Source organism: Bos grunniens, chromosome 20 (assembly GCF_055505025.1).
Source record: "Bos grunniens cultivar Pamir isolate PY7600 chromosome 20, Bosgru_T2T1.0, whole genome shotgun sequence".
Taxonomy (NCBI): domain Eukaryota; kingdom Metazoa; phylum Chordata; class Mammalia; order Artiodactyla; family Bovidae; genus Bos; species Bos grunniens.
Window position 1 is genome coordinate 54,468,723 of NC_141184.1, and position 21,052 is coordinate 54,489,774.

Below are 21,052 nucleotides of genomic sequence, written 5' to 3' on the forward strand. Positions count from 1 at the left end.
GAGGAGGGTTCAGGATGGGGAACACATGTATACCTGTGGCAGATTCATTTTGATATTTGGCAAAACTAATACAATTTTGTAAAGTTTAAAAATAAAATAAAATTGTAGTTAGAAAAAAAATAAATAAAAAAAAAGAAAAATCATAGCCTAGACTAGATGGACCTTTGTTGGCAAAGTAATGTCTCTGCTTTTTAATATGCTATCTAGGTTGGTCATAATTTTCCTTCCAAGGAGTAAGCGTCTTTTAATTTCATGGTGGCAATCACCATCTACAGTGATTTTGGAGCCCCAAAAATAAAGTCTGACACTGTTTCCCCATCTATTTGCCATGAAGTGACGGGACCAGATGCCATGATCTTCGTTTTCTGAATGTTGAGCTTTAAGCCAACTTTTTCACTCTCTACTTTCACTTTCATCAAGAGGCTCTTTAGTTCTTCTTCACTTTCTGCCATAAGGATGGTATTATCTGCATATCTGAGGTTATTGATATTTCTCCCGACAATCTTGATTCCAGCTTGTGCTTCCTCCAGCCCAGCGTTTCTCATGATGTACTCTGCATATAAGTTAAATCAGCAGGGTGACAATATACAGCCTTGACATACTCCTTTTCTTATTTGGAACCAGTCTGTTGTTCCATGTCCAGTTCTAACTGTTGCTTCCTGACCTGCATATAGGTTTCTCAAGAGGCAGGTCAGGTGGTCTGGTATTCCCATCTCTTTCAGAATTTTCCACAGTTTATTGTGGTCCACACAGTCAAAGGCTTTGGCATAGTCAATAAAGCAGAAATAGATGTTTTTCTGGAGCTCTCTTGCTTTTTCCATGATCCAGTGGATGTTGGCAATTTGATCTCTGGTTCCTCTGCCTTTTCTAAAACCAGGTTGAACATCTGGAAGTTCACGGTTCACGTACTGCTGAAGCCTGGCTTGGAGAACTTTGGCATTACTTTACTAGCGTGTGAGATGAGTGCAGTTGTGTGGTAGTTTGAGCATTCTTTGGCATATTGAGTGCAGCACTTTCACAGCATCATCTTTCAGGATTTGAAAGAGCTCAACTGGAATTCCATCACCTCCACTAGCTTTGTTCGTAGTGATGCTTCCTAAGGCCCACTTGCCTTCACATTCCAGGACGTCTGGCTCTAGGTGAGTGATCACACCATCGTGATTATCTGGGTCATGAAGATCTTTTTTGTACAGTTCTTCTGTGTATTCTTGCCACCTCTTCTTAATATCTTCTGCTTCTGTTAGGTCCATACCATTTCTGTCCTTTATTGAACCCATCTTTGTATGAAATGTTCCCTTGGTATCTCTAATTTTCTTGAAGAGATCTCTGGTCTTTCCCATTCTGTTGTTTTCCTCTATTTCTTTGCATTGATCGCTGAGGAAGGCTTTCTTATCTCTCCTTGCTATTCTTTGGAACTCTGCATTCAGATGATTATATCTTTCCTTTTCTCCTTTGCTTTTCACTTCTCTTCTTTTCACAGCTATTTGTAAGGCCCCCTCAGACAGCCATTTTGCTTTTTTGCATTTCTTTTCCATGGGGATGATATTGATCCTTGTCTCCTGTACAATGTCACAAACCTCAGTCCATAGTTCATCAGGCACTCTATCACATCTAGTCCCTTAAATCTATTTCTCACTTCCACTGTATAATCATAAGGGATTTGATTTAGGTCATACCTGAATGGTGTAGTGATTTTCCCTACTTTCTTCAATTTAAGTCTGAATTTGCCAATAAGGAGTTCATGATCTGAGCCATAGTCAGCTCCCGGTCTTGTTTTTTGCTGACTGTATAGAGCTTCTCCATCTTTGGCTGCATAGGAGTGTCTATATTTGATGTCACCTCTCTTTGTCTCCCAGTCTTCCTCAACCTCCTCAAGTTGGGCCTTGGTCCCATGTATCCACAGAAATCTCTCTTGTCAAGGTTACCCAGAACCTTCATGATCTTCATCTACTCAGGCCTGGAAACAAACTGTAGCAACATGATACAGAAAATTGGGTAAGAAACAGAAACTTATAGGTCAAAACAACAATTTACAAACTATCTTCACTGCAACTCTTAAGTGAAAAAAGCAACTACACATTGTTAAACAGAGATATTCTTTTCCATAAACTATCTTATTACTACAAGAGTTTCTGTCTTGCTACACTACTCTTTACTGTGTTCAAGAAAGTTGGTAAGTAAATTTTATGTGAAAAGTGAAAGTGAAAGTCACTCAGTCATGTCCAACTCTTTGCCACCCCATGGCTATACAGTCCATGGAATTCTCTAGGTCAGAATACTGGAGTGGGTAGCCTTTCCCTTTTCTGGTGGAGCTTCCCAACCCAGGGGTCAAACCCAGATCTCCCACATTGCAGGCAGATTCTTTACCAGCTGAGCCACCAGAGAAGCCCATACACCCTTCTTTTTACTACTGCCACATATCAGTCTATCGTATACTGAAATTTTATTATATTCGGTAGCCTAAGCTAAATAAGGTTTCATCATTTTGTAGTCATAGAAACTCACCTAAACTGCCTTCCTTCTTCATGCTCAGGTAGGAAAACAGGTTAGATGGTTCGTGATTCACCTAATGTCACACAGCTGGAGTTGGTAGACCCAGGACAAGAAGGCAAGCCTGTGGATTCAAAAACAGGATCCTTCTCTAATATTATAGGCCTTTGATGTATTTCCACACAGGAGTGGATCTGACACAATAAAATATGCCTTTTATTAGTCAATAAGACAGGAAGACAACATTCAAGAAAGAGAATTGTGAATCTCTCCTAATTCACCTATTCCCAACCCAGTATATGTTTTGACCACATGGAAAATAATTCTAAGTCATTTTCAGATATATTAGCTACAATAATGTTTGCAAATGTATAACCATTTAAAAATTAGAGAAATTCAAGGTTATACCATTAATAACACCATTTTTACTCAGATGCACCTTGGTATGCCCTCTTGAGTAGACAACGAATACATGGGAGGTAGAGTTAAAACTAGTGTACCAGGAACTTGGCCTAACATTCAGCTTGTCTTAGGGATGCCTTATCTGTCATCTGTGTCCTCCAGAGGAAATGGGAATGTCCACTGTGAATATCACCATGATGTTCTGCAAAGCAGTGGTTTCATCATAGCCAAGAGGCCAGCTCAGATATTCCTTATGAGATGTTCTCACATTTCTTAATCTTTCTTGCTATTAAGCAAACTAAATATTGGGCAAAGAATTCTTTAGAACAGGGAAGTTTGGAAACAAATTTTCCTAGATGCTCTTGGTGAACCAGTAGGGGACCGAGCTCTCCAACCAAATCCCATTCCATCTGGTCATGAGCCAGATGAGCCTGCAACTAGCTGGATGAACAATGATGAGATGAAAAGATGCTCTCTTTAGCCCAAAGAGATTGGTTTTGTAAGAAACGCTAAACTTTTTCTGTTCCTCTAAAAGGTGGTACCACACTTAAAATGAGATTGGCCCCTCTATCCTTGACCAAAATCTTATTTCAGGTTCTGAATTTAGCAACAACATGGGGATGGGGGGAAGCTACCCTTCTCCCTTCCCTGCAGACAGAAAAGCACGTGTGCTTATTTTCAGAAGTAAGTGAAATATTTGCCAAATCATTTGGCACATTTCAACTCAAAATGCGCCAAATTACCTGTCAAGGCTAAACAGCCTTTTTAAAAGAAAGACAAATGTCCTTCCATACACATCTGCATGGACCCACAGTGCCATCCAGTGGTTCTTCATGTCGGCCACACGTGTGCAGGGCTCTGGTTGTCTCTCAGGGTTTGGATCCTTGCTGACTACCCTTGCCTTGGCACTGGCTCCTTTGGGACTTGGTATGGGGCAGTGCATGCATTTAAAATGAACTGGGTTGGAGGACAGATGTCAAGGTTTGGATGTCAAGGACACACCTATGGTATACTGAGTGGAAGTGGGAGTTGCCTATAAGATTTTCCAATTAGTGAACCTCCCAACACCAGGAGAAATCTACCAAACACACCTAGATCTTCATGTTCAGTCCCTATGCTTCCTAATGTTAAAAGGACTGGGCCAGCAAGAGTATGGCAACCAACTTTATTTTATTTCCACCTGGTAAAGAGTCAACATTTTAATTCTCTGCTTACCCAATTTCTCCCTTAAAATGTCTTTTTAAAGAGATGGGATTTATCTCTCAAGAACTCTAACAAGGAGTCCTGGGTCATATAATCTTATGATAAGCAGATAAAGAGGAAAGAAGGCAGAATGTGAAGGAAGGAGGAAAAGAAAAAGGACAGAGAATGCAGACTTGATTCTCTTTCTCTATAGACAACTGGACGGTCAAGATGATGCCAACCTCTTCTAATGTTAGTTTCTATAAACTGCAGAGCAAAACGGGTTTTGAAGGGAAAACAGATCATATGGTGACAGCAGTAGCTGTCTGTGGGGGAGCAAATGTAATTACACTATTTTTCAACCTTTCCACTAAGCCCTTAGATTGTTTTACGTGGTGATATCAAGTTTGGGGATTCTGCCTATAGGATTTTCCAACTAGTGAACCATAAAGAAATAGATTCTTTTTCAGATAGCAGCTGTACAATGCTTGTGACAGAGCATGGAGCTGGCCCAATCAAAAGAACTGAGAACTCTTTCATACTTTCCCACCAGATTGGCTCTGAAGAGGTCAGAGTTCCCACTGGGGAAATAAGAATCTGAATGAAGATTGCTGCTGCTGCTGCTACTAAGTCGCTTCAGTCATGTCCGACTCTGTGTGACCCCATGGACTGCAGCCCACCAGGCTCCTCCATCCATGGGATTTTCCAGGCAAGAGTACTGGTGTGGGGTGCCATTGCCTTCTCCAGAATGAAGATTGCAGATCACTACTAATAGGCTGATTCTTTCCCCATTGGTTTTCCCAGTAATTTTTGACAGAAATCTGTAATACGGTTTAGCGTCAAAATCTCTGAGCCTGTCAGAACAGATTTAGACATTTCAGTTTGTTACTTTTTCAGTTAAGATTCCATGAAAAAAACCTCAGCTGCTCTGATCAGCAGACTGCTTCCTTCTCAAATAAATTAAATCCATCTGGTTCAAATCATGATAGATCTGGGTAGACCACACCCACTGGAACCAAACCCTCCACTTTTCATTTGCTATTTAATCTTATTTGGTTTCACTACATTGTATAAACTAATCAGAAATGAAGAAATTTTAGAGATCGTCTACTAGGCTGATATCCCCATTTTACAGATGTGGAAATTGAGGCCCGTTTTCCAGTTTGCATTTTCTCAGTGAGTACAAGCTTTTGGTGATAGTAAGAGATAAGAAAAGGGTCAATTACTATAAAATTTTCCCAATAAATAAGAATAACCAAACTTGGTATTACCAAGTAACACAATCTAAGAGTTTAGTGAAAAGGTTATGAATAGTGTAATTACATTTGCTTCCCCTCCTGCTACATTCCAATAAAGGATATGGAATCTTCAATATTAAGTGGAATGAGACTCCCAATTGCACTCTGGAACCTGAGATTCCAGGCTGCCCAGCTCTGGTGTCACTAACATAGTCAGACTGATTCATTTGGAATCTGAAGACTTGTAATGGTAAAATTGTGGTTTTCTGTATTATTGCATCTGAGATGGACAATGTTTTTAAAAAAATAGAGTGATCAAAGACTTTGGAAAATAATAATATATGAATGCTTTCTGAGCAGCAGAACCTCAACTGGGAAGAGATATGGATTGTGATTAGGCTACTGGCTGCCAAAAATGTCTTGCTTAGCAGAATGCAGACAATTCCATATAGGAAAACGGCTCTCTAAAGCTTCAGCCTTAGATCAGAATGATTTTTGGTTACCTGAGATTGAAGGAGTGATCTTAAAGGGATAATCTCCTTCACAGTCTTTGGACACGTCTAGACACAGCAAAAGTTCTTCAATTACAAAGGACAAATACCCACTCCAACTCAAATTAAAAAACAAAAACATCATTACTGATAAGACCTTATCTCACAATCACAGACAACCACAGGCATAAAGCAAAGGCCAGATGGGCCTCATAGAGCCTTAAACTTGAAACTTAAGCGTAAGGAACTATGGTTCAAATATCCCTCTCTCTTGCCCTCCTTCCCAATCAATCCATATTTATTGAAATCTGTATAAGTAAATGAAATATACAAAGATTCTATCCTTAAAGAATCTTGCATTCCAGCTCATCTTCTTCTCACACATTTCTACACCTCACTGCCATGTGCCATCTGTTCCCTTCTTCTCTTTACAAATGAATTTTCCTGGCTTATTCTCAGTCTCAGTTCCCCTATAACTTCAGCAGGGATTGACTGGCTTACTGTATTACAGAATCTGCTTCTAACTCTCCATGATCTTTCAGCTCTAGGGTGTATTACCTAAAAGGTAACAGCCATTCCATTCTATGAATTAGCTGGCTTTGGGTCAGGTATCATCCCTATTCCAGGTTATGGGCTGCAAACATGGTATCCCAGACTGATCCCTCGGTCTCAAGCCATTGATGGGTGCAGGTTTTGATGGGGTCATTGATGGACAAAGTTCCCAGAAAAAAATGGGCTATTACTGATGTGGACCCCCAAAAGATATCTGCTACTCTGTAACGTATTTTATTTCTCTGAGTTTATATAAACGTGCTTTGATAAAATTTAATATGGCCCTGACCATTAAATCATCCTTTTCTATTACCAATTTCAAGATGATGGTATCGATTTCTGCCAAAATTCATATCATTTTCACATTACTAGCCAGCTTTGTTTGTCAGAATTGGGAATCAAGTAGAAATTTTCCTCACTGCTTCCTATAACTTCTAAACTATGAAATTGTCAACAAGTCAACAATTTACCAGATGCTTTACTTCTGGCAGAATGACACTTTCAGCATATGTTCAACTAGAGTAGTAATGGTATTTCAGCAATCCTGTTTCTGTACTAAATTTCAGGAAAATATCATCCATATTATAGTCTGAGATTCTACAAGTCTATGCCCAGTTTTGAGACTATGGTATATGACAATCATGATATTACTTTGGTTTCTCCTTTCTCTTATCGTCTGGCAATTCTTTTTTGTTAGGTCTTATCCTTAGGTTTTAGTTCAGTTCAGTTCAGTCGCTCAGTCGTGTCTGACTCTTTGCATGGACTGCAGCACACCAGGCTTCCCTGTCCATCACTAACTCTCAGAGCTTGCCCAAATTCATGTCCATCAAGTGGTGATGCCATCCAGTCATCTCATCCTTTGTCATCTCCTTCTCCTTCCACCTTCAGTCTTTCCCGTCATCAGGGTCTTTTCCAATGAGTCAGTTCTTCACATCAGGTGGCCTAAATATTGGAGTTTCAGCTTCAGCATCCGTCCTTCTGATTGAATATTCAGGACTGATTTTATTTTAGGATGGACTGGTTGTATCTCCTTGCAGTCCAAGGGACTCTCAAGTCTTCTGAAACACCACAGTTCAAAAGCATCAATTCTTCAGGGTTCAGCTTTCCTTATAGTCCAACTCTCACATACATACATGACTACTGGAGAAACCACAGCTTTGACTAGATGGACCTTTGTCAGCAAAGTAATGTCCTTAGGTTTAGGTATCTTTATGACTCTCAAGAGGGTTCAGTTCAGTTCAGTTCAGTCGCTCAGTCATGTCCGACTCTCTGCGACCCCATGAACTGCAGCACGCCAGGCCTCCCTGTCCATCAGCAACTCTCGAAGTTCACCCAAACTCATGTCCATCGAGTCGGTGATACCATCCAGCCATCTCATTCTCTGTCGTCCCCTTTTCCTCCTGCCCCCAATTCCTCCCAGCATCAGAGTCTTTTCCAATGAGTCAACTCTTCACATGAGGTGGCCAAAGTATTGGAGTTTCAGCTTTAGCATCAGTCCTTCCAAAGAACATCCAGGACTGATCGCCTTTAGAATGGACTGGTTGGATCTCCTTGCAGTCCAAGGGACTCTCAAGAGTCTTCTCCAACACCACAGTTCAAAAGCATCCATTCTTCAGCGCTCAGCTTTCTTCACAGTCCAACTTTCACATCCATACATGACCACTGGAAAAACCATAGCCTTGTCAAGAGGGTTACTTTGTGAAAAAAAAAAAAAAATCCCATTTAAATTCCATTTGATATATTTAATTCTCTGGTAACAAGATGGATATCTGATATAACAAGACCTCGCCAATGGTTTTCTAAATGCCCATTTTAAGAGGTCTTCCCTGGGCTTATAACATCTTTCCCATTGCCCTTTGCTCCAGAAATGTTAAATGATATCTTAAAGAATGGCTTGAAACTATCTTGTGATACTTCAGTGGTACTGATAAATATAATGGGTCCAAATTGGGTGTGCTCAATTTTACATATAGAAACATGCAGAAGGTGAAGTAACACGTTCAGCCTTTGGATGTCATACTCAGGAGAAGCCTCTTTAAGCTTCAGTAGTGTGAACAGCTTGTTGGGTATGTGAAGAATGTACTGTGTAATTCTGAAATGAAATTAAACCACACTGAGTGAGCAGAATCACAGACAGCTGACATCAAGCTTTTTAATATTAGGGTCTCCAATTTCAACTTTACAAGTACAGGTGAACAGACATCCACCATGACCATCAACTTGTCACATACTGGTATAGCTATTATACATCTGTCTGATTCCTGGCAGAATAATTTTTCTCAACAAATTTGTCAAAATAGCAAAGCTATCTGTTGCTGATGACAGTAGAAAATTATAAAGAGAAGTATAGGGTCACCAGAAGACAACTAATAATTTGAGCAAATTTAGGGCTTTAGAAATAAATTATTTCTCCTGCTAATACTATTATTCTTGATTAGGCACATCTCTAAAAGACCGTGATGCTTCTCCTATAAAGACGCTTCTCCTATAAGATATATTCATCAAAATACATGCTTTTTATTAAATAGGATTAATTTTATTTTGCCTGTAAATGTATTAGCCATAACCTATTGCAGTTTATGTATAGAGAGAGTAACATAGAAACTTACATTACCATATGTAAAATAGATAACCAATGGAAATTTGCTGTATGACTCAGAGAACTCAAACCAAGGCTCTGTAACAACCTAGGGGGGTTGGATGGGGAGGCAAGAGGGACGGAGGTTCAAGAGAGAGGGGACATAAGAATACCTATGGCTGATTCATGTTGATGTTTGGCAGAAACCAACACAATTCTGTAAAGCAATTATCCTTCAATTAAAAGATAAATTAATTTTAACAAATAAATTAAATGACTCATACTTTACAAATAGTTTCTATTGGAATGATATCAAGTCCCCATAATAACTCTGTTAAATAGTTAGAGCACTTCTTATTGCTATCATTCAATATATGAAGATATTGAAAGACTTAAGAAATTACATGATTTTCTCAAAGTCATATGACTTGCTAGTGTGCAAAGTGACCAGAACCTTCCAGGTGTTCTGACTCCTGACACTTCACCACAGTACTGCATTTTCTTTTCTCTTAAACTCGTCAAATCTCATCTAATGGTTATTCTCTTGGTCCAAAAAGGCTACTCCAGCTCCTGCCTTCTCACCTGACCTCAGCCATAAAACTAAGATATAAGATACCTGTTTTTCATCATCGGTCAATATGTAGTCACATGGGCCGCATACAGTTAAGTAACGAGTAATATGTGGTCTTTTCCCTGGACAACCACGTGTCCTGCTTCCCTGTGGGCTTCCCTGGTGGCTCTGATGGTAAAGAATCTGCCTGTAATACAGGAGACATGGGTTCAATCCTTGTGTTGGGAAGTTCCCCTGAAGGAGGGCATGGCACCCCACTCCAGTATTCTTGCCTGGAGAATTCCATGGACAGAGGAGCCTGGCAGACTACAGTCCATGGGGTCGCAAAGAGCTGGACATGACTGAGCGACTAACACACACACACACACACACACACACACACACACACACACACACAGATGTTCTGCTATAATTCAGGGGAATCTATTACCAAAAGAAGAAAAGAATAAATTTTGGGACACAATTAAGTGTCTGTCATATAGTATACAGACAGAATTCCAAGCAGAAGTGGCCCCATGGTGAGTCTATATTTGGTGTGATATAATTTTAAAAGCAATGTTTTCTGGGGTTGACTTGGGCACTTCTAATGACTCCCAGAAGGTCTGCAAGCAATTTCTTTCCTGACACACAAGCAGGCTCACGTTAAAATGAGAGGGGCAGGTGAAGGAGTTGTTGTAGATGTTGTGTTAGAGCCCCTTCCAGAATAAAATGGTTAAAGAACCTTAGCTCTCTGTATTTTTTTAATACCTCTAATCTTGGTCTTGTGTTGGAGCCCTTGGTCTTGGCTGCCAGTGTGAAATAAGATGTGTCACAGGGCAGTCAACATCCTTCCATTAGTAGCACAGTTTCAAAAGAGACAGCCAAGAGCCAAAAGTCAAAGCCTAGTGAATAACGAAGGACAGAGATGATAGGCAGAAACTGAGGAAAGAATCTATTCCATAGAAAAAACACAAGAAGGAAATGAACAGTCAAAGATGGTACATGACAGATAACATTTTTTGTTTCCTGGCGGCTTTCACCTTTCCTTTGGATTTTTGTTTCTCTCCGTTCCACATGCATTCACTCTCCCTCCTATTGTGATTTCTAATTTTTTTTTCCAGTGGATTTTGAATAATCTTACCTTGCATCTTTTAAATATGTCTGTATTGGTAGCCCTTTCATACTTTGTATATGTACATGTATAAAAAGAAAATGTGATGGCATCTCAAAAGGCAATGACTGACTTCATTCAATTAGAGTCAGGAAAACTGTGCTTCTCTTTAGGGAATTTCTCACGTAGCCCCAGTGACAAAGCACAAGAGCAATGGGTGAGACGAAATTCTTCCTTTTGCTTAGCCGCCAAGAGCCCTGGCCTGCCATTTCACAAAGCGTTGCCCTTCCCACTCAGCAGGGTAAAGCAACAGCCCCCAGGGCAGTCTTGTAATTATACACAGCTCTGCGGTATGCAGATTGAACTCATTTATCAACTCTTCACTTATCTAGGATGATTATTTTAAATACAGTGATATTCACTACCTTAAAAAAAAAAAAGCGGTCAGTTCTTCTACTGGACTCAGTTTGGTCTGAATAAGGTTATAAACCTGAGTATACAGCTCAGCCCCCCCAGAAGAAGTAAGCGCTTTCCCCCAGCTCTGTCTTTCTCATTCTACAGCACAGATATCATTTGTTTCTAACATGTTCTCATACATGAACAACCCCTCCTTAAACTTTCAGTGCTGGATTCCTTTAGATTATTCTCTCTCTGGAATTTCTAACACACACTGAAGCCCATTCCTCTATCTCCCTCCAGGAATAATGATGTGAACAAGAACCTAGCTATACAGAGCTGCAGGAAGTTGTGCTTCCAGATCATATCTGGACTCCTGATGCCTCAGGCCCTCCCCTCTCCCCTACACCCCTACTTCTTCCAGATGTGCTGGGAATTAAGGCTCCTTCCTTAATTCCTTCCTTCAGGCCTGGGTCCTGGACCCAGCATGGCTGCTGGCCTCCATTACTGCCTCCAATAAGGCATTCTCCTGCAGAATGAGCCAAGATGATATGGCATTCCCAAGAATCTCTGGGTATTCTGACTTTCTCCAGAATCCCAGTTCCTCATCTTCCAACCCTATCTTCCATTCCACTGTGACCTAGCCCCAGGAACAGGATTCCAGCTTCAGGCCATCTGCTTAGTGTTAACATTTTTTCAACCTAACGCCTGATCCTCTATAAGACGGGACCATCCCTGAACTCTCCCTTGACAGAATACCAGGATGCCATCTTCCTCCTGCTAGTCTTCCAGAGTGGAATCCTGATGTTTACATACAGATTCCCCAGAGACCAGTGGCTCACCCTGCTGGCTGCTGACCCTCAATTACCGTGAGACGATGAAATACAGACAGTCCCTATTTGCTGGACATACACACCAGGTGCTATGCTAGGATTTGTTGCGTCAGTGGCAGAGGGTCCCCCACACAGTGGCTCTAATCTTTGCTCCTGCTTACTTAAAAATGTGATACTGTACTCAAATAGTGTGTTGTGCCATCCTCCAGGAGATCTTCCAGACCCAGGGATTGAACCCATGTCTCTTACATCTCCTGCAGTGGCAGGCAGGTTCTTTACCACTAGCACCACCTGGGAAGCCCAAGTTCAGTTCAGTTCAGTTCAGTCACTCAGTCATGTCTGACTCTTTGTGACCCCATGAACCGCAGCACACCAGGCCTCCCTGTCCATCACCAACTCCCAGAGTTCACTCAGACTCATGTCCATCGAGTCGGTGATGCCATCCAGCCATCTCATCCTCTGTCGGCCCCTTCTCCTCCTGCCCCCAATCCCTCCCAGCATCAGAGTCTTTTCCAATGAGTCAACTCTTCGCATGAGGGGGCCAAAGTGTTGGAGTTTCAGCTTCAGCATCAGTCCTTCCAATGAACACCCAGGACTGATCGCCTTTAGAATGGACTGGTTGGATCTCCTTGCAGTCCAAGGGACTCTCAAGAGTCTTCTCCAATACCACAGTTCAAAAGCATCCATTCTTCAGCGCTCAGCTTTCTTCACAGTCCAACTCTCACATCCATACATGACCACTGGAAAAACCATACATAGCTTTGACTAGATGGACCTTTGTTGGCAAAGTAATGTCTCTGCTTTTTAATATGCTGTCTAGGTTGGTCATAACTTTCCTTCCAAAGAGTAAGCGTCTTTTAATTTCATGGCTACAATCACCATCTGCAGTGATTTTGCAGCCCCCCAAAATAAAGTCTGACACTGTTTCCACTGTTTCCCCATCTATTTCCCATGAAGTGATGGGACCAGATGCCATGATCTTAGTGTTCTGAATGTTGAGCTTTAAGCCAACTTTTTCACTCTCCTCTTTCACTTTCATCAAGAGGCTTTTGAGTTCCTCTTCACTTTTTGCCTTAAGGGTGATGTCATTTGCATATCTGAGGTTATTGACATTTCTCCTGCCAATCTTGATTCCAGCATGTGCTTCTTCCAGCCCAGCGTTTCTCATGATGTACTCTGCATGTAAGTTAAATAAGCAGGGTGACAATATACAACCTCGACATACTCCTTTTCCTATTTGGAACCAGTCTGTTGTTCCATGTCCAGTTCTAACTGTTGCTTCCTGACCTGCATACAGATTTCTCAAGAGGCAGGTCAGGTGGTCTGGAATTCCCATCTCTTTCCGAATTTTCCACAGTTTATTGTGATCCACACAGTCAAAGGCTTTGGCATAGTCAATAAAGCAGAAATAGATGTTTTTCTGGAGCTCTCTTGCTTTTTCCATGATCCAGCAGATGTCGGCAATTTGATCTCTGGGAAGCCCAAGTACATATGTCATATATGTACTTCATTTAGGCTAATTCAAGTATACATTCTCTAAAACATATAAAAAGACATTTCTTACATACTGTCTATATATTTACTCTCTATATTTCAATTTGTTCTCTATATTGTACATGTATAAACATATGTTATAAAAACCTCAGGTCCAGGGCAAATCATTACTGAATAGCATCCAAGCTACCAGGTAGTACCTCTGGAGCACCTATCAGTCATGTCAAATCCCCATCCTACTTAGCCTGGGCCACTGGCAAATATTCTCAAGTCGTTGCTTCAGTCCCTTCCTACCAAATTCATGATACCTAGAATACAAAATGCCTGAGTCACCAGTTGACAATATACCAACAAGGGTATCATCTTATTTCATACACTGAGTGAAGCAGTGAATCAATTGGTTTGGATACCACTTATTCTTACTGGCCCTCAGAAAAGGAAAACAGTTAACATTTTGCAGCTAACCATTTGAACACTTCACTGGTAGACCCAGAATATTAATGACTACTCCTTTCTGGACAGCTAATTGCCATTAGTTTGAGCAAATCACCTAGCCCTTCTGGGCCTGAGTCTTCTTATACAAAGTGAGGTGGGTGAACCAGATGATCTTTCTTGTCCCTCCCAGCTCTAATATTCTGTAGTTCTCTCCACACACACACAAGACTTTCCCCACCATGTACCTGGCTTCTGTTGTTGCCCTGAGACAGGGCCCACAATTTCCTAGAGTGGTAGTGCCCAGCCTGATGGAAGTCCTCCAGCTCAGGCTGGATGCTCCCTCCACACCATGTCCTGAGGGCATTGTCTGATGTGGTCTTGGTGAGATTATGGATTTCCACACCATGGGGACACCCTATCTGGAATGAAACCCATGGCAGGTGTTGCTGGAAAGATGGCAGGTGTTGCTGGAGAGATTTACCTCTTTCCTGTCAAGGGGCAAGGGCATGATTCTTACATATTTTGGTTCCTTTATTTCACATCTCTTTGCACAAAGCTGAAAGAGAAAAGGTGGTAAGAGGGGAGAAGGAGGCCACAGAAAGATAAAATCTTAAAGAAAATTAGTCTGAATTTGCTTTTGGATAAAAGGTTGCTTCACAGTGGAAAAATTATGATAGATGTGTATAATGTTTCATCTCTAAAATTCTCAGACTATATGAGGTCAGGGGTAGAGCAAAGATCTCCTGCATCCAGGCTTCTTTCCCTGTAACTCTGACCCAGGTCACTTGGATGAATCTGAAGACAAAACTTGATTGGACCATTTTCCTTCTCCTCTGCGTCCAAGCTGCTTTGGGACCAGATGTTCTCTGACTTCTCTAACTTCTCTAACTAATCTCATCAAACTGACTTGATACACTGCTTTGCCTGGCCTTTAGCAGACCACCTCCTGGGACTGCCTAAAAGCAGATTAACCTCATGGTCCTTTTGAATTTGCAGCCAGATGAAATCCAGTTCAAGGAAACTGCAAAGGCAGGCTTTAAAGGGAAAAACAAAGGAGATTTGATGAAAGGGCAATCAGCTGTATGAGGAGCAGAGGAGACAAAGAAGAGGGAGTTGGTCACTGCTTTGGTTGACATTAAATGACTTCTAAGGAAAATAATGCCAAATGAACACCTCCTGTACACGGCATCCAGTCCACTGGCATCTCTCCCACAAGGCCTCCCCAGATTCATATCTTCTTCCGCAAACTCCTAGAGCCTAAAAATAATCTTTCTGTCTCCCAGCTCATATTCTCTCAGGGCACTGCCTACTGGTAGACTTTCTATCATTATAGTATTTCCTTCTAGACATACGGATGGCCAAAAACACATGAAAAGATGCTCAACATCACTAATTATCAGAGAAATGCAAATCAAAACTTCAATTTGATATCGCCTCACACTGGTCAGAATGACCACCATCAAAAAGTGTACAAACAAATGCTGGAGAGGGTGTAGAGAGAAGGGAACTCTCCTACCTGCTGGTGGAAATGTATATTGGTACAGCCACTATGGAGAACAGTATGGAGGTTCCTTTAAAAACTAAAAACAGAACTATTATGTGATCCTGCAATCCCACTCCTGGGCATGTATCCAGAGAAAACCACAATTTGAAAAGATACATGTACCCCAATGTTCATCGCAGAACTATTTACAATAGTCAAGACATGGAAGCAACCTGAATGTCCATCACAGAGGAATGGATAAAGAAGGTATGGTACATATGTACAGTGGAATATTACTCAGCCGTAAAAAAGAATCAAATCATGCCATTTGCAGAAACTTGGATGAACCTAGAGATGAGCATACTAAGTGAAGTCAGACACAAATATCGTATGATATCACTCAGGTGGAATCTAATTTTTAAAAATGATATAAATGAATTTATTCACAAAACAGAAACAGATTCACAGATTTTGAAAACAAACTTATGGTTACCAAAGTGGAAATGTAGGGGGGAGGGATAAATTAGAAGTTTGAGATTAATATACACACACTACTATATAAAATAGATAATGAGCAAGAAGGAACTCTGCTTAATATTCTGTAATAATCTAAATGGGAAAAGAATTTTAAAAAGATTAGAGAACAGTCTTATGGACTCTGTGGGAGAGGGAGAGGGTGGGAAGATTTGGGAGAATCGCATTGAAACATGTAAAATATCATGTATGAAACGAGATGCCAGTCCAGGTTCGATGCACGATACTGGATGCTTGGGGCTAGAGCACTGGGACGACCCAGAGGGATGGTATGGGGAGGGAGGAGGGAGGAGGGTTCAGGATGGGGAACACATGTATACCTGCGGCGGATTCATTTTGATATTTGGCAAAACTAATACAATTATGTAAAGTTTAAAAATAAAATAAAATTAAAAAAAAAAGATTAGATACTTGTGCATGTATAACTGAATCACTATGCTGTGCACTGGAAATTAACACAACATTGCACATCGACTCTGCTCAAATATTCATTTTAAAAATGAATAAATAAATAATATCCCCTTCTAGACTGTAAGTTCCTTAATAGAAAGTATTCCCTGGGACTCCTTCTATAACTTGTAAATAATATAAATTATATAAATAATATAAATTAATATAATATATAAATTAAAAAATTTAGCTACACATAAATAAAATCTTGCACAGTATCTGGAATACAGTAAGAATTTGATAACTATTTGGCAAAATAAAGAGATGGAGGATGAATGATACATTCTCTGAGTCTGCTTCCGACCCCCTTACTATTCTCTCATCATATGAGCTTTTGTTTTTTCTTTTAGGATAATTTACCAAAAAGGGGAAAAAAAGAAATCCTAAAAGAAGGGCTACATGACATCTGTCTTTGTTGGCTCAGGCTGCTATCACAAAATACCATAGATTGAGTGGCTTAAACACAGATACTAATTCTCTCCGAGTTCCAGAGGCTGGAATCTGACATCAGGCCACCATCATGGTTGGGTTCTGATGAGAACTCTCTTCCTGATTTGGAAAAGCCACCTTCTTGCTGTGTGTTCACCTGGCCTTTCCTCAGTGCATAATGTAAAGAGGGAGGGTGCTCTCTTCCTCTTCTTAGAAGAGCACCAATTCCATCATGGGGGCCTCAAGACCTCATCTGAACCTAATTACTTTCCAAGGCCCCCACCTCCTGATGCCATCACATTGTGAGTTAGGGTTTCAGTGTATGAACTTGGGGGGAGACAGAACATTCAGCCCATAACGACTTCAACCACAGCTACTTTCCTGCTGCTGCTCCTCCTCTGCTCATCTCTTACACTTAAAGAATGTAAACAGAGCAAGCGGCGGGGGGGTGGGGGGCAGCGCTAGCTCACCTATCTCCCTTGTGTGTTCTGTGCAGCAGTTACCCTCCTGCAAGCATCTCTCCACTGGAAGATTACAAGTACAAGAAGACGAGCCTCCTTGCTGACCTGAATTGAATTGTGGCAGCTGATAAGGCAAGGCAGCTCTGGGACCTGCAGCTGGAGGTTGGTTAGGGAAGAGCTGGGAGCTGCTCCTGCTTCCCCAGCATCCCTGAGCACACAATCTGCTAGATTATTGACAATGCTGAGTGATGTGGATGGCATTTATTAGTTTTCAATAGCTGCTATAAAATGAACTTCACACCATCTGCAAAATTAGGATTCAGAAGCAGCCCTGGATATTAAAATATTTGTGGCTGTCTCTGCTATTATACAAGATTTTACATTTTATAGGCTCCCCATGGGACCAGGAATGTGAATTAAGATACATATTTAGAAGGCAGTAAATAAACTTACGAAAGCAGCAGTACAATTAATGAATGATCAAAAAATTATGTGTGGAAGGGGAAATAGTTTTTCTATACAGAGAGTCAGAAGCTAAATGGGGTTTCAACATTCTCCTGTCACTATTATTAGGACATTAATAGCAAAAATAATATAACAAAATTCATGAGGAAGATTTTTTTCACAAGATGAATATACAGCTCTATGTATAACAGAGAGAGAGTAAGTGATGGGCTTCCTCTCTCTTCTGTCCCACTGGACCATGGAGCTTGTCTAACTATTCAAGAGCATCCTATAGTATTCTCTGCAACAGAGTAAATGTTTTGATCAAAAGAATTCTGTAGAACCCATTCCAAGGCCTTATTCTAATGCCACCAATTTTTTAGCATAATTACTGTATGTGTCACTTTCTCTTTAGCCCACATTCCCACTGCAGATACCATTACAGCATGATTCAAAGATGTAAATCAGAGCCAGTTACTATCAATATGAATTCCCCAGCATCGCAGTGTGACTCCCGAACCCTGGCTGGGCAGAACCATCACCCTTTTAAATGAGTGGTGCTCATTTCGGTACTGACCCTGGGGCAGGATCAATGGTAGAGGGACGAGCCCCTGATTCTGGTTCAATTTCAAGAAAACTGTAGTTCTCACATTTGTCTGAAAAGTTGCCTCCCATTTCCCTCCTTCCTCAGGCCCTTAGAGACAGCACAGAGGAAAGCTTGTCTCTCATCTTCTCCAGCAAGGAAGTATTATGTCAGCCCATGCTTATCTATGATGCCTGTGATCAGGCCTGATGCCTCAGAACAAGTCAGAGTGTGATTCTGACAGTAATCAGTCTGCGTGCCCCAGCCTTACAGGGCCAACCCTCAAACCAAGTCTCGGAAATGGACACACTTGGAAAGAGGAAGCAATGGGTTAAAAAGATGAATATTTGCATGATGTAACGAGGCCATCACTCTAGCTCTCATTCCCTCTTCCAATCTGCTCTTTTCTTCCAATCACACTTCCACATCAATCAAGCCAGGCCTGGGGACGCCAGCCTCTCAGGCTTTGCCTTTGAAATGATGCTTGTGCTAATGGCGGTCAGAGCCCTAAGAGGCCATTCCCTGAAGTATCACTGAACTGAAACATAATCCAAAAGATAGAAAGGCTTTGGCCTGCTACTTTATATTAGAGCAAAAATAATCATGGTAATAGCTTGCATTTTCCTTGATACCTTTCATTCTATAATATCCAGCAATTTGTACATGAGTAATTAAGAAAACACTCTTTTGTGGTAAGTTACTAATTCAGCTCCCATTTTAAAGAGGGACAGAAAGAAGCTTAATGATTTATTCCCAGGGGAGACCAGAGTAGGTAGCAGAAGCACAGGGTATGCAGTGATTTGTAGCATAAGATCTCTCGTGTATGTCTCTAATCCTCAATATTGGGCTCACAAAATTGCTTCAGAGCAGAGTTAGTCTTAAGTCTCTGGGGTGGTGTTGCTGTGTTCCATTCATGAGCTGCCTGGTTCTGCCATGGAAGCAGCTGCATTTCATAGCTGTTAGTGAATATCTTTGTACTCTCCTTTCATCACATGATGTATGTCATTCCTCTCACTGGCGTTTCCAATCACTGAGAGCAGCACAACCACAGAATGAATTGGAGCGCTGTAATTTTTCCCCCTCATTGATGTAAGGGGAGGGAAAGAGGAGATGGGGAGGGAAATGCGCAAGGTGGACTGTTCTTTCAAATCTCCCAACCACAGCACAATCCTATGCTTCTTATAGCTCAGGACTGCAAATTCAAGTTCCCTCGTCCCTCCAATTGTCTGTCTTCTGCCAGTCTCTTCAATAAGCCCTGGATGCTTCTCTTCTAAGAAAAGCAAGCCACAGACCAAGAAGGTACCACATCACCTGGGTGACCAGGGCACAGGGCCTGGGTCTCTGCCTGCCTGCACTCTCATCCCCTACCTGTTCAGGAGCCCTGCCAGTTGTCAGAGAGAAGTTTTGGATTGGGACTGGGAAATGACATTTGATATTAGAGATGGGATTCTTGGGCGGTAGTGGTCATTATTTGTTATTATCCTTTTCATGCTGGGATGCTGTGTATCAAGGCTGTTGTAACTGGAAAATATGTCATTAAATTTCTATCTCGTTCATGTCAAATTTAAGCTGACAAAGGGAAAAAGACAATTACCAGATTGCTTTTAAATGCATTTTTCATTCTGAGGCCAGCCAAGAACTTGGAGAATATTGGTTGTAGGTATGCAATTTCTTTGTAAAATCGACAGAACTTGAAGATGGAAGATGGAATTTATGGTTGTTATTAAAACGGTTGCTGGGGTTCTCAAAGGTAACTATGAGTTGTGTTCTTAAATAACTTCAATAATTATAGCAGTAATTAGCACAGGTAGGCACACTTGAAAGTATAACATGCAAGTAGATAAATATACTAGTAGCTATATAAATGAAGCACTCTGCAAACATAAACTGCTATATAAATGCTAATTAATTATATAAGTAGGCATACAAGATGGGACGGTTATTCATATTACTGCAAAGATAAACAGGCAGTGCATCTGACAGCTAGGCTTCTCCCTCCTCCCACCTCCAGCCTCCTACAATGGTAAGCCCCTGTTAGGGAAGGTGGGAGGGAGCTCTGTGCCTCCACTGTCCAACTTGCCAGCTGCAAGGGCTACTGAGCGCTTCAAGTGTGGTCAGTCCCAAATGAGATGCAATGCAAGGCTAAGACAGACACCAGATTTTGAAGGCTTAGTTTGAAGGAAAAAAAAAGAAGGCAGAATGTCCCATTAATAATGTTTGTATTGATTCCAATGGAAATGATACTATTTTGGATCTCAGGTTAAACATAATATATTACGAAAATTAATTTTACCTGTTTCTCTTTACTTTTGAAATAAGCCACTAGAAAATGGAAAATTATATTTGTAGCTCACATCTGCAGTCTAAAGTACGCTCTCACTCAACAGTTTTGCTCCGGACTATTAAACCTGTATATAACTGGCAATATATGCACCCCTTTTTTGGCATCACAGCCCCTCTGGGTCACCAGGCCCAGGAGACTGTTTTTAAATGCTCTTTCATTTGTAGAGCTATTTATCTTTCAAGGCAGCTAGTGCTCAACTGGTTCAACCTCATCATGACTGTCATTGACCAATTAGGGGTCCAAAGCCCAGAGAGAAAAGGAATTTGTCTGGATGGCATAAACTCGAGAGACTGACCCAGGACTACAAAATGTCCTCTGGCCAGACCCACTCCTCGTAGAGGTACTACCAGGGCTTGAGAACTAGAGGACGCCATACGGCTGGGTAAAAGTCACAAGTCAAGCTAGCAAACTATGAAATACAATCTCCTCCCCTCCCAAGCTAAGCATACCTTCCTAACAATCCAGTGGGCCAGGTTCCATGCTAGAATTCTGAGATTTCTCTGGTTCCCCAGACTGTGACCTGGAAGAGAGTGGCCAGCTCCAGAGAGACATCACCATTGCATCTGCAGATT